Source organism: Schistocerca serialis, unplaced genomic scaffold (genome assembly GCF_023864345.2).
Source record: "Schistocerca serialis cubense isolate TAMUIC-IGC-003099 unplaced genomic scaffold, iqSchSeri2.2 HiC_scaffold_1362, whole genome shotgun sequence".
Classification (NCBI taxonomy): Eukaryota; Metazoa; Arthropoda; class Insecta; order Orthoptera; family Acrididae; genus Schistocerca; species Schistocerca serialis.
The window spans coordinates 5,973,399-5,987,619 of NW_026047583.1; positions in this window are offsets into that span (position 1 = coordinate 5,973,399).

Below are 14,221 nucleotides of genomic sequence, written 5' to 3' on the forward strand. Positions count from 1 at the left end.
ACTCATAGGAGAGGTTCAAATCATAGAAAGTTAGAGTGTCAGTCCTCTTGTACTTAAGTCGGCATTGTGACTTTTGTATTATATTCGGATGTAATTTCTGTGTTTCATCGTCAATAAGAAGGTCCAAGGGATACAGTAAACCTGAAGTGAGGCATCGGAATCTAAAACTGGACTCACAGGAAAGGTTCACATCATAGAAATTTAGAGTGTCAGTCCTCTTGTACTTAAGTCGGCATTGTGCCTTTTGTATTAAATTCGGATGCAATTTCTGTGTTTCATCGTCAATAAGAAGGTCCAAGGTATACAGTAAACCAGAAGTGAAGCATCGGAATCTAAAACTGGACTCACAGGAGAGGTTCAAATAATAGAGAGAGAGTGTGTCATTCCTCGTGTACTTAAGTTGGCATTGTGCCTTTTGTATTAAATTCGGATGCAATTTCTGTGTTTCATCGTCAATAAGAAGGTCCAAAGGTATAAGGAAACCTGAAGTGAAGCATCGGAATCTAAAACTGGACTCACAGGAGAGGTTCAAATCATAGAAAGTTAGAGTGTCAGCCCTCTTGTACTTAAGTCGGCATTGTGCCTCTTGTATTAAATTCAGATGCAATTTCTGTGTTTCATCGTCAATAAGAAGGTACAAGGGATACAGTAAACCTCAAGTGAAGCATCGGAATCTAAAACTGGACTCACAGGAGAGGTTCAGATCATAGAAAGTGAGAGTGTCAGTCCACTTGTACTTAAGTCGGCATTGTGTCTTTGTATTAAATTCGGATGCAATTTCTGTGTTTCATCGTCAATAAGAAGGTCCAAGGTATACAGCAAACCTGAAGTTAAGCATCGGAATCTAAAACTGGGCTCTCAGTAGTGGTTCAAATCATAGAAAGTGAGAGAGTCAGTCCTCTTTGTACTTAAGTTGGCATTGTGCCTTTTGTATTAAATTCGGATGCAATTTCTGTGTTTCATCGTCAATAAGAAAGACCAAGGTATAAAGGAAACCTAAAGTGAAGCATCGGAATCTATAACTGGACTCACAGGAGAGGTTCAAATCATAGAAAGTTAGAGTGTCAGTCCTCTTGTACTTAAGGCGGCTTTGTGCCTTTTGAATTTAATTACGATGCAATTTCTGTGTTTCATCGTCAATAAGAAGGTCCAAGGTATACAGTGAACCTGAGGTGAAGCATCGGAATCTAAAACTGGACTCACAGGAGAGGTTCAAATCATAGAATGCTAGAGTGTCAGTTCTTTTGTACTTAAGTCGGCATTGTGCTTTTTGTATTAAATTCGGATGAAATTTCTGTGTTTCATCGTCAATAAGAAGGTCCAACGGATACAGTAAACCTAAAGTGAAGCATCTGAATCAAACACTGGACTCACAGGAGTGGTTCAAATCATAGAAAGTTAGAGTGTCAGTCCTCCTGTACTTAAGTCGGCATTGTGCCTTTTGTATTAAATTCCGATGCAATTTCTATGTTTCATCGCCAATAAGAAGGTCCAAGGTATACAGTAAACCTGAAGTGAAGCATCGGAATCCAAAACTGGACTCACAGGATAGTTTCAAATCATAGAAAGTGCGAGTGTCAGTCCTCTTGTACTTAAGTCGGCATTCTGCCTTTTTTATTAAATTTGGATGCAATTTCTGTGTTTCATCGTCAATAAGATGGTCCAAGGTATACAGGAAACCTGAAGTGAAGCAACGATATCTAAAACTGGACTCACAGGAGAGGTGCAAATCATAGAAAGTTAGTGTGTCAGTCCTTTTGTACTAATTCTGCATTGGGCCTTTTATATTAAATTCGGATGCAATTTCTGTGTTTCATCGTCAATAAGCAGGTACAACTGATACAGTAAACCTGAAGTGAAGCATCGGAATCTAAAACTGGACTCACAGGATAGGTTCAAATCATAGAAAGTGAGGGTGTCATTCCTCTTGTACTTAAGTCGGCATTGTGCCTTTTGTATTAAATTCGGATGCAATTTCTGTGTTTCATCGTCAATAAGAAAGTCAAAGGGATATAGTAAACCGGAAGTGAAGCATCGGAATCTAAAACTGGACTCACAGGAGAGGTTCAAATCATAGAAAGTTAGAGTGTCAGTCCTCTTGTACTTAAGGCGGCATTGTGCCTTTTGTATTAAATTCTGATGCAATTTCTGTGTTTCATCGACAAAAAAAGGCCCAAGGTATACAGGAAACCTGAAGTGAAGCATCGGAATCAAAAACTGGACTCACAGGAGAGGTTCAAATCACAGAAAGTGAGAGTGTCAGTCCTCTTGTACTTAAGTCGGTATTGTGCCTTTTGTATTAAATTCGGATGCAATTTCTGTGTTTCATTGTCAATTAGAAGGTCCAAGGTATAAAGGAAACCTGAAGTGAAGCATCGGAATATAAAACTGGGCTCACTGGAGAGGTTTAAATCATAAAAAGTTAGAGTGTCAGACCTCTTGTACTTAAGTCACCGTTATGCCTTTTGTATTAAATTCGGTTGAAATTTCTTTGTTTCATCGTCAATAAGAAAGTACCAGTCATACAGAAAACCTGAAGTGAAGCATCGGAATCTAAAACTGGACTCACAGGAGAGGTTCAAATCATAGAAAGTGAGAGTGTCAGTCCTCTTGTACATAAGTCGGCATTGTGCCTTTTGTATCAAATTCGGATGCAATTTCTGTTTTTGGTCGTCATTAAGAAGGTCCAAGGGATTCAGTAAACCTGAAGTGAAGTTCTGGAATCTAAAACTGGAGTCACAGAAGAAGTTCAAAACAAAGAATGTTAGAGTGTCAGTCCTCTTGTACATAAGTCGGCATTGTGCCTTTTGTATTAAAATCGGATGCAATTTCTGTGTATCATCGTCAATAAGAAGGTCCAAGGGATACTGTAAACCTGAAGTGAAGCATTGGAATCTAAAACTGGACTCACAGGAGTGGTACAAATCATAGAAAGTTAGAGTGTCAGCCCTCTTGTACTTAAGTCGGCATTGTGCCTCTTGTATTAAATTCAGATGCAATTTCGTTGTTTCATCGTCAATAAGAAGGTACAAGGGATACAGTAAACTTCAAGTGAAGCATCGGAATCTAAAACTGGACTCACAGGAGAGGTTCAGATCATAGAAAGTGAGAGTGTCAGTCCACTTGTACTTAAGTCGGCATTGTGTCTTTGTATTAAATTCGGATGCAATTTCTGTGTTTCATCGTCAATAAGAAGGTCCAAGGTATACAGCAAACCTGAAGTTAAGCATCGGAATCTAAAACTGGGCTCTCAGTAGTGGTTCAAATCATAGAAAGTGAGAGAGTCAGTCCTCTTTGTACTTAAGTTGGCATTGTGCCTTTTGTATTAAATTCGATTGCAATTTCTGTGTTTCATCGTCAATAAGAACGTCCAAGGTATACAGGAAACCTGAAGTGAAGCATCGGAATCGAAAACTGGACTCACAGGAGAGGTTCAAATCATAGAAAGTTTGTGTGTCAGTCCTCTTGTACTTAAGACGGCATTGGGCCTTTTATATTAACTTCGGATGCAATTTCTGATTTTCATCGTCAATAAGAAAGTACAAGGGATACAGTAAACCTGAAGTGAAGCATTGGAAACTAAAACAGGACTCACAGGATAGGTTCAAATCATAGAGAGTGAGAGTGTCAGTCCTCTTGTACATAAGTCAACATTGTGCCTTTTGTATTGAAGTCGGATGCAATTTCTCTGTTTCATCGTCAATAAGAAGGTCCCAGGGATATAGTAAACCTGAAGTGAAGCATCGGAATCAAAAACCGGACTCACAGGAGAGGTTCAAATCATAGAAAGTGAGAGTGTCAGTCCTCTTGTACTTATTTAGGCATTGTGCCTTTTGTATTACATTTTGATGCAATTTCTGTGTTTCAACGACAACAAGAGGGTCCAAGGGATACAGTAAAACTGAAGTGACGCATCGGAATCTAACACTGGACACACAGGAAAGGTACAAATCATAGAAAGTGAGAGTGTTAGTCCTCTTGTACTTAAGTCGGCTTTGTGCCTTTTGTATTAAATTCGGATGCAATTTCTGTGTTTCATCGTCAATAAGAAAGACCAAGGTATAAAGGAAACCTAAAGTGAAGCATCGGAATCTATAACTGGACTCACAGGAGAGGTTCAAATCATAGAAAGTTAGAGTGTCAGTCCTCTTGTACTTAAGACGGCTTTGTGCCTTTTGAATTTAATTACGATGCAATTTCTGTGTTTCATCGTCAATAAGAAGGTCCAAGGTATACAGTGAACCTGAAGTGAAGCATCGGAATCTAAAACTGGACTCACAGGAGAGGTTCAAATCATAGAATGCTAGAGTGTCAGTTCTTTTGTACTTAAGTCGGCATTGTGCTTTTTGTATTAAATTGGGATGAAATTTCTGTGTTTCATCGTCAATAAGAAGGTCCAACGGATACAGTAAACCTAAAGTGAAGCATCTGAATCAAACACTGGACTCACAGGAGTGGTTCAAATCATAGAAAGTTAGAGTGTCAGTCCTCCTGTACTTAAGTCGGCATTGTGCCTTTTGTATTAAATTCCGATGCAATTTCTATGTTTCATCGCCAATAAGAAGGTCCAAGGTATACAGTAAACCTGAAGTGAAGCATCGGAATCCAAAACTGGACTCACAGGATAGTTTCAAATCATAGAAAGTGCGAGTGTCAGTCCTCTTGTACTTAAGTCGGCATTCTGCCTTTTGTATTAAATTTGGATGCAATTTCTGTGTTTCATCGTCAATAAGAAGGTCCAAGGTATACAGGAAACCTGAAGTGAAGCAACGATATCTAAAACTGGACTCACAGGAGAGGTGCAAATCATAGAAAGTTAGTGTGTCAGTCCTTTTGTACTAATTCTGCATTGGGCCTTTTATATTAAATTCGGATGCAATTTCTGTGTTTCATCGTCAATAAGCAGGTACAACTGATACAGTAAACCTGAAGTGAAGCATCGGAATCTAAAACTGGACTCACAGGATAGGTTCAAATCATAGAAAGTGAGGGTGTCATTCCTCTTGTACTTAAGTCGGCATTGTGCCTTTTGTATTAAATTCGGATGCAATTTCTGTGTTTCATCGTCAATAAGAAAGTCAAAGGGATATAGTAAACCGGAAGTGAAGCATCGGAATCTAAAACTGGACTCACAGGAGAGGTTCAAATCATAGAAAGTTAGAGTGTCAGTCCTCTTGTACTTAAGTCGGCATTGTGCCTTTTGTATTAAATTCTGATGCAATTTCTGTGTTTCATCGACAAAAAAAGGCCCAAGGTATACAGGAAACCTGAAGTGAAGCATCGGAATCAAAAACTGGACTCACAGGAGAGGTTCAAATCACAGAAAGTGAGAGTGTCAGTCCTCTTGTACTTAAGTCGGTAGTGTGCCTTTTGTATTAAATTCGGATGCAATTTCTGTGTTTCATTGTCAATTAGAAGGTCCAAGGTATAAAGGAAACCTGAAGTGAAGCATCGGAATATAAAACTGGGCTCACTGGAGAGGTTTAAATCATAAAAAGTTAGAGTGTCAGACCTCTTGTACTTAAGTCATCGTTATGCCTTTTGTATTAAATTCGGTTGCAATTTCTTTGTTTCATCGTCAATAAGAAAGTACCAGTCATACAGAAAACCTGAAGTGAAACATCGGAATCTAAAACTGGACTCACAGGAGAGGTTCAAATCATAGAAAGTGAGAGTGTCAGTCCTCTTGTACATAAGTCGGCATTGTGCCTTTTGTATCAAATTCGGATGCAATTTCTGTTTTTGGTCGTCAATAAGAAGGTCCAAGGGATTCAGTAAACCTGAAGTGAAGTTCTGGAATCTAAAACTGGAGTCACAGAAGAGGTTCAAAACAAAGAATGTTAGAGTGTCAGTCCTCTTGTACATAAGTCGGCATTGTGCCTTTTGTATTAAAATCGGATGCAATTTCTGTGTATCATCGTCAATAAGAAGGTCCAAGGGATACTGTAAACCTGAAGTGAAGCATTGGAATCTAAAACTGGACTCACAGGAGAGGTTCAAATCATAGAAAGTGAGAGTGTCAGTCCTCTTGTACTTATTTAGGCATTGTGCCTTTTGTATTACATTTTGAGGCAATTTCTGTGTTTCATCGACAATAAGAAGGTCCAAGGGATACAGTAAAACTGAAGTGAAGCATCGGAATCTAAAACTGGACTCACAGGAGAAGTTCAAATCATAGAAAGTGAGAGTGTTAGTCCTCTTGTACTTAAGTCGGCATTGTGTCTTTTGTATTAAATTCGGATGCAATTTCTGTGTTTCATCGCCAATAAGATGGTCCAAGGTATACAGTAAACCTGAAGTGAAGCATCGGAGTATAAAACTGGACTCACAGGATAGTTTCAAATCATAGAAAGTGACAGTGTCAGTCCTCTTGTACTTAAGTCGGCATTCTGCCTTTTGTATTAAATTCGGATGCAATTTCTGTGTTTCATCGTCAATAAGAAGGTCCAAGGTATAAAGGAAACCTGAAGTGAAGCATCAGAATCTAAAACTAGACTCACTGGAGAGGTATAAATCATGGAAAGTTAGAGTGTCAGTCCTCTTGTACTTAAGTCGGCATTGTGCCATTTGTAATAAATTCGGATGCAATTTCTTTGTTTCATCGTCAATAAGAAGGTACAAGGGATACAGTAAACCTGAAGTGAAGCATCGGAATCTAAAACTGGACTCACAGGATAGGTTCAAATCATAGAAAGTGAGGGTGTCATTCCTCTTGTACTTAAGCCGGCATTGTGCCTTTTGTATTAAATTCGGATGCAATTTCTGTGTTTCATCGTCAATAAGAAAGTCCAAGGGATATAGTAAACCGGAAGTGAAGCATCGGAATCTAAAACTGGACTCACAGGAGAGGTTCAAATCATAGAAAGTTAGAGTGTCTGTCCTCTTGTACTTAAGTTGGCATTGTGCCTTTTGTATTAAATTCGGATGCAATTTCTGTGTTTCATCGTCAATGAAAAGGCCCAAGGTATACAGGAAACCTGAAGTGAAGCATCGGAATCAAAAACTGGACTCACAGGAGAGGTTCTAATCATAGGAAGTGAGAGTGTCAGACCTCTTGTACTTAAGTCATCATTATGCCTTTTGTATTAAATTCGGTTGCAATTTCTTTGTTTCATCGTCAATAAGAAAGTACCAGGGATACAGAAAACCTGAAGTGAAGCATCGGAATCTAAAACTGGACTCACAGGAGTGGTTCAAATCATAGAAAGTGAGAGTGTCAGTACTCTTGTACATAAGTCGGCATTGTGCCTTTTGTATTAAATTCCAATGCAATTTCTGTGTATCATCGTCAATAAGAAGGTCCAAGGGATACTGTAAACCTGAAGTGAAGCAGCGGAATCAAAAACTGGACTCAAAGGAGAGGTTCAAATCATAGAAAATTAGAGTGTCAGTCCTCTTGTACATAAGTCGGCATTGTGCCTTTTGTATTAAATTCCAATGCAATTTCTGTGTATCATCGTCAATAAGAAGGTCCAAGGGATACTGTAAACCTGAAGTGAAGCAGCGGAATCTAAAACTGGACTCAAAGGAGAGGTTCAAATCATAGAAAATTAGAGTGTCAGTCCTCTTGTACTTAAGTCGGCATTTAGCATTTTGTATTAAATTCGGATGCAATTTCTGTGTGTCATCGTCAATAAGAAGGTGCAAGGGATACAGTAAACCTGAAGTGAAGCATCGGAATCTAAAACTGGACTCACAGGAGAGGTTCAAATCATAGAAAGTGAGAGTGTCAGTCCTCTTGTACTTATTTAGGCATTGTGCCTTTTGTATTACATTTTGAGGCAATTTCTGTGTTTCATCGACAATAAGAAGGTCCAAGGGATACAGTAAAACTGAAGTGAAGCATCGGAATCTAAAACTGGACTCACAGGATAGTTTCAAATCATAGAAAGTGAGAGTGTCAGTCCTCTTGTACTTAAGTCGGCATTCTGCCTTTTGTATTAAATTCGGATGCAATTTCTGTGTTTGATCGCCAGTAAGAAGGTCCAAGGTATAAAGGAAACCTGAAGTGAAGCATCGGAATCTAAAACTGGACTCACTGGAGAGGTATAAATCATGGAAAGTTAGAGTGTCAGTCCTCTTGTACTTAAGTCGGCATTGTGCCATTTGTAATATATTCGGATACAATTTCTTTGTTTCATCGTCAATAAGAAGGTACCAGGGATACAGTAAACCTGAAGTGAAGCATCGGAATCTAATACTGGACTCACAGGAGAGGTTCAAATCATAGAAAGTCAGAATGTCAGTCCTCTTGTACTTATGTCGGCATTGTGCCTTTTATATTACATTCCGATGCAATTTCTGTGTTTCATCGTCAATACGAAACTCCAAGGTATGCAGTAAACCTGACGTGAAGCATCGGAATCTAAAACTGGACTCACAGGAGAGGTTCAAATCATAGAAAGTGAGAGTGTCAGTCCTCTTGTACTTAAGTCGGCATTGTGCCTTTTGCATTAAATTCGGATGCAATTTCTGTTTTCCATCGTCAATATGAAGGTCCAAGGTTTACAGTAAAAATGAAGTGAAGCATCGGAATTTAAAACTGGACTCACAGGAGAGGTTCAAATCATAGAAGGTTAGTGTGTCAGTCCTCTTGAACTAATTCTGCATTGGGCATTTTATATTAAATTCGGATGCAATTTCTGTGTTTCATCGTCAATAAGCAGGTACAAGGGATACAGTAAACCTGAAGTGAAGCATCGGAATCTAAAACTGGACTCACAGGATAGGTTAAAATCGTAGAAAGTGAGGGTGTCAGTCCTCTTGTACTTATGTCGGCATTGTGCCTTTTGTATTAAATTCGGATGCAATTTCTGTTTTTCGTCGTCAAGCAGGAGATCCAAGGGATACAGTAAACCTGAAGTGAAGCATCGGAATCTCAAACTGGACTCACAGGATAGGTTCAAATCATAGAAAGTGAGGGTGTCATTCCTCTTGTACTTAAGTCGGCATTGTGCCTTTTGTATTAAATTCGGATGCAATTTCTGTGTTTCATCGTCAATAAGAAAGTCCAAGGGATATAGTAAACCGGAAGTGAAGCATCGGAATCTAAAACTGGACTCACAGGAGAGGTTCAAATCATAGAAAGTTAGAGTGTCTGTCCTCTTGTACTTAAGTTGGCATTGTGCCTTTTGTATTAAATTCGGATGCAATTTCTGTGTTTCATCGTCAATAAAAAGGCCCAAGGTATACAGGAAACCTGAAGTGAAGCATCGGAATCAAAAACTGGACTCACAGGAGAGGTTCAAATCATAGGAAGTGAGAGTGTCAGTCCTCTTGTACTTAAGTCGGTATTGTGCCTTTTGTATTAAATTCGGATGCAATTTCTGTGTTTCATTGTCAATTAGAAGGTCCAAGGTATAAAGGAAACCTGAAGTGAAGCATCGGAATATAAAACTGGGCTCACTGGAGAGGTTTAAATCATAAAAAGTTAGAGTGTCAGACCTCTTGTACTTAAGTCATCATTATGCCTTTTGTATTAAATTCGGTTGCAATTTCTTTGTTTCATCGTCAATAAGAAAGTACCAGGGATACAGAAAACCTGAAGTGAAGCATCGGAATCTAAAACTGGACTCACAGGAGTGGTTCAAATCATAGAAAGTGAGAGTGTCAGTCCTCTTGTACATAAGTCGGCATTGTGCCTTTTGTATTAAATTCTAATGCAATTTCTGTGTATCATCGTCAATAAGAAGGTCCAAGGGATACTGTAAACCTGAAGTGAAGCAGCGGAATCTAAAACTGGACTCAAAGGAGAGGTTCAAATCATAGAAAATTAGAGTGTCAGTCCTCTGGTCATTAAGTCGGCATTGTGCCTTTTGTATTAAATTCGGATGCAATTTCTGTTTTTGGTCGTCAATAAGAAGGTCCAGGGGATTCAGTAAACCTGAAGTGAAGTTCCGGAATCTAAACCTGGAGTCACAGAAGAGGTTCAAAACAAAGAATGTTAGAGTGTCAGTCCTCTTGTACTTAAGTCGGAATTGTGCCTTTTGTATAAAACTCGGATGCAAATTCTGTGTTTCATCGTCAATAAGATGATTCAAGGGATACAGTAAACCTGAAGTGAGGCATCGGAATCTAAAACTGGACTCACAGGAGAGGTTCAAATCATAGAAAGTGAGGGTGTCAGTCCTCTTGTACTTAAGTCGGCATTTAGCATTTTGTATTAAATTCGGATGCAATTTCTGTGTTTCATCGTCAATAAGAAGGTGCAAGGGATACAGTAAACCTGAAGTGAAGCATCGGAATCTAAAACTGGACTCACAGGAGAGGTTCAAATCATAGAAAGTGAGAGTGTCAGTCCTCTTGTACTTATTTAGGCATTGTGCCTTTTGTATTACATTTTGAGGCAATTTCTGTGTTTCATCGACAATAAGAAGGTCCAAGGTATACAGTAAAACTGAAGTGAAGCTTCGGAATCTAAAACTGGACTCACAGGATAGTTTCAAATAATAGAAAGTGAGAGTGTCAGTCCTCTTGTACTTAAGTCGGCATTCTGCCTTTTGTATTAAATTCGGATGCAATTTCTGTGTTTGATCGCCAGTAAGAAGGTCCAAGGCATAAAGGAAACCTGAAGTGAAGCATCGGAATCTAAAACTGGACTCACTGGAGAGGTATAAATCATGGAAAGTTAAAGTGTCAGTCCTCTTGTACTTAAGTCGGCATTGTGCCATTTGTAATATATTCGGATACAATTTCTTTGTTTCATCGTCAATAAGAAGGTACCAGGGATACAGTAAACCTGAAGTGAAGCATCGGAATCTAATACTGGACTCACAGGAGAGGTTCAAATCATAGAAAGTCAGAATGTCAGTCCTCTTGTACTTATGTCGGCATTGTGCCTTTTATATTACATTCCGATGCAATTTCTGTGTTTCATCGTCAATACGAAACTCCAAGGTATGCAGTAAACCTGACGTGAAGCATCGGAATCTAAAACTGGACTCACAGGAGAGGTTCAAATCATAGAAAGTGAGAGTGTCAGTCCTCTTGTACTTAAGTCGGCATTGTGCCTTTTGTATTAAATTCGGATGCAATTTCTGTTTTCCATCGTCAATATGAAGGTCCAAGGTTAACAGTAAAAATGAAGTGAAGCATCGGAATTTAAAACTGGACTCACAGGAGAGGTTCAAATCATAGAAGGTTAGTGTGTCAGTCCTCTTGAACTAATTCTGCATTGGGCATTTTATATTAAATTCGGATGCAATTTCTGTGTTTCATCGTCAATAAGCAGGTACACGGGATACAGTAAACCTGAAGTGAAGCATCGGAATCTAAAACTGGACTCACAGGATAGGTTCAAATCGTAGAAAGTGAGGGTGTCAGTCCTCTTGTACTTATGTCGGCATTGTGCCTTTTGTATTAAATTCGGATGCAATTTCTGTTTTTCGTCGTCAAGCAGGAGATCCAAGGGATACAGTAAACCTGAAGTGAAGCATCGGAATCTCAAACTGGACTCACAGGAGAGGTTCAAATCATAGAAAGTTAGAGTGTCAGTCCTCTTGTACTTAAGTCGGCATTGTGCCTTTTGTATTAAATTCGGTTGCAATTTCTGTTGTTCACCGTCAATATGAGGGTCCAAGGGATACAGTAAACCTGAAGTGAGGCATCGGAATCTAAAACTGGACTCACATTAGAGGTTCAAATCATAGAAGGTTAGTGTGTCAGTCCTTTTGTACTAATTCTGCATTGGGCCTTTTATATCAAATTCGGATGCAATTTCTGTGTTTAATCGTCAATAAGCAGGTACAAGGGATACAGTATACCTGAAGTGAAGCATCGGAATCTAAAACTGGACTCACAGGATAGGTTCATATCATAGAAAGTGAGGGTGTCAGTCCTCTTGTGCATAAGTCGGCATTGTGCCTTTTGTATTAAATTCGGATGCAATTTCTCTTTTTCATCGACAATAAGGAGGCCCAAGGGATACAGTAAACCTGAAGTGAAGCATCGGAATCTCAAACTGGACTCATAGGAGAGGTTCAAATCATAGAAAGTTAGAGTGTCAGTCCTCTTGTACTTAGGTCGGAATTGTGAATTTTGTATAAAATTCAGATGCAATTTCTGTGTTTCATCGTCAATAAGAAGGTCCAAGGGATATAGAAAACCGGAAGTGAAGCATCGGAATCTAAAACTGGACTCACAGGAGAGGTTCAAATCATAGAAAGTGAGAGAGTCAGTCCTCTTGTACTTAAGTCGGCATTGTGCCTTTTGTATTAAACTCGGATGCAATTTCTGTGTTTCATCGTCAATTAGAAGGTCCACGGTATTCAGGAAACCTGAAGTGAAGCATCGGAATCTAAAACTGGACTCACAGGGGAGGTGCAAATCATAGAAAGTTAGAGTGTCAGTCCTCTTGTACTTATGTCGGCATTGTGCCTTTTGTATTAAATTCGGATGCAATTTCTGTTTTTCATCGTCAAATTGAAGGTCCATAGGATACAGTAAACCTCAAGTGAGGCATCGGAATCTAAAACTGGACTCACAGGAGAGGTTCAAATCATAGACAGTTAGAGTGTCAGTCCTCTTGTACTTAAGTCGGCATTGTGCCTTTTGTATTAAATTCGGATGCAATTTCTGTAATTCATTGTCAATAAGAAGGTCCAAGGTATACTGTAAACCTTACGTTAAGCATCGGAATCCAAAAGTCGACTCACAGGAGAGGTTCAAATGAAAGATAGTTAGGGTGTCAGTCCTCTTGTACTTAAGTCGGCGTTGTGCCTCTTGTATTAAATTCAGATGCAATTTCGTTGTTTCATCGTCAATAAGAAGGTACAAGGGATACAGTAAACCTAGAGTGAAGCATCGGAATCTAAAACTGGACTTACAGGAGAGGTTCAGATCATAGAAAGTGAGAGTGTCAGTCCACTTGTACTTAAGTCGGCATTGTGCCTTTGTATTAAATTCGGATGCAATTTCTGTGTTTCATCGTCAATAAGAAGGTCCAAGGTATACAACAAACCTGAAGTTAAGCATCGGAATCTAAAACATGACTCTCAGTAGTGGTTCAAATCATAGAAAGTGAGAGTCTCAGTCCCCTTTGTACTTAAGTTGGCATTGCGCCTTTTGTATTAAATTCAGATGCAATTTCTGTGTTTCATCGTCAATAAGAACGCCCAAGGTATACAGGAAACCTGAAGTGAAGCATCGGAAACGAAAACTGGACTCACAGGAGAGGTTCAAATCATAGATAGTTTGTGTGTCAGTCCTCTTGTACTTAAGTCGGCATTGGGCCTTTTATATTAACTTCGGATGCAATTTCTGTGTTTCATCGTCAATAAGAAGGTACAAGGTATAAAACAAACCTGAAGTAAGGCATCGGAATCTAAAACTGGACTCACAGGAGAGATTCAAATCATAGAAAGTTAGAGTATCAGTCGTCTTGTACATAAGTCGGCATTGTGCCTTTTGTCTTCAATTCGGATGCAATTTCTCTGTTTCATCGTCAATACGAAGGTCCAAGGTATACAGTAAACCTGAAGTGAAGCATCGGAATCTAAAACTAGACTCACAGGAGAGGTTCAAATCATAGAAAGTTAGAGTGTCAGTCCTCTTGTACTTAAGTCGGCATTGTGACTTTTGTATTCTATTCGGATGTTATTTCTGTGTTTCATCGTCAATAAGAAGGTCGAAGGGATACAGTAAACCTGAAGTGAGGCATCGGAATCTATACTGGACTCACAGGAGAGGTTCAAATCATAGAAATTTAGAGTGTCAGTCCTCTTGTACTTAAGTCGGCATTGTGCCTTTTGTATTAAATTCGGATGCAATTTCTGTGTTTCATCGTCAATAAGAAGGTCCAAGGTATACAGCAAACCTGAAGTTAAGCATCTGAATCTAAAACTGGACTCTCAGTAGTGGTTCAAATCATAGAAAGTGAGAGAGTCAGTCCTCTTTGTACTTAAGATTGCATTGTGCCTTTTGTATTAAATTGGGTTCAATTTCTGTGTTACATCGTCAATAAGAACGTCCAAGTTATACAGGAAACCTGAAGTGAAGCATCGGAATCGAAAACTGGACTCACAGGAGAGGTTCAAATCATAGATAGTTTGTGTGTCAGTCCTCTTGTACTTAAGTCGGCATTGGGCCTTTTATATTAACTTCGGATGCAATTTCTGTGTTTCATCGTCAGTAAGAAAGTACAAGGGATACAGTAAATCTGAAGTGAAGCATTGGAAACTAAAACAGGACTCACAGGATAGGTTCAAATCATAGAGAGTGAGAG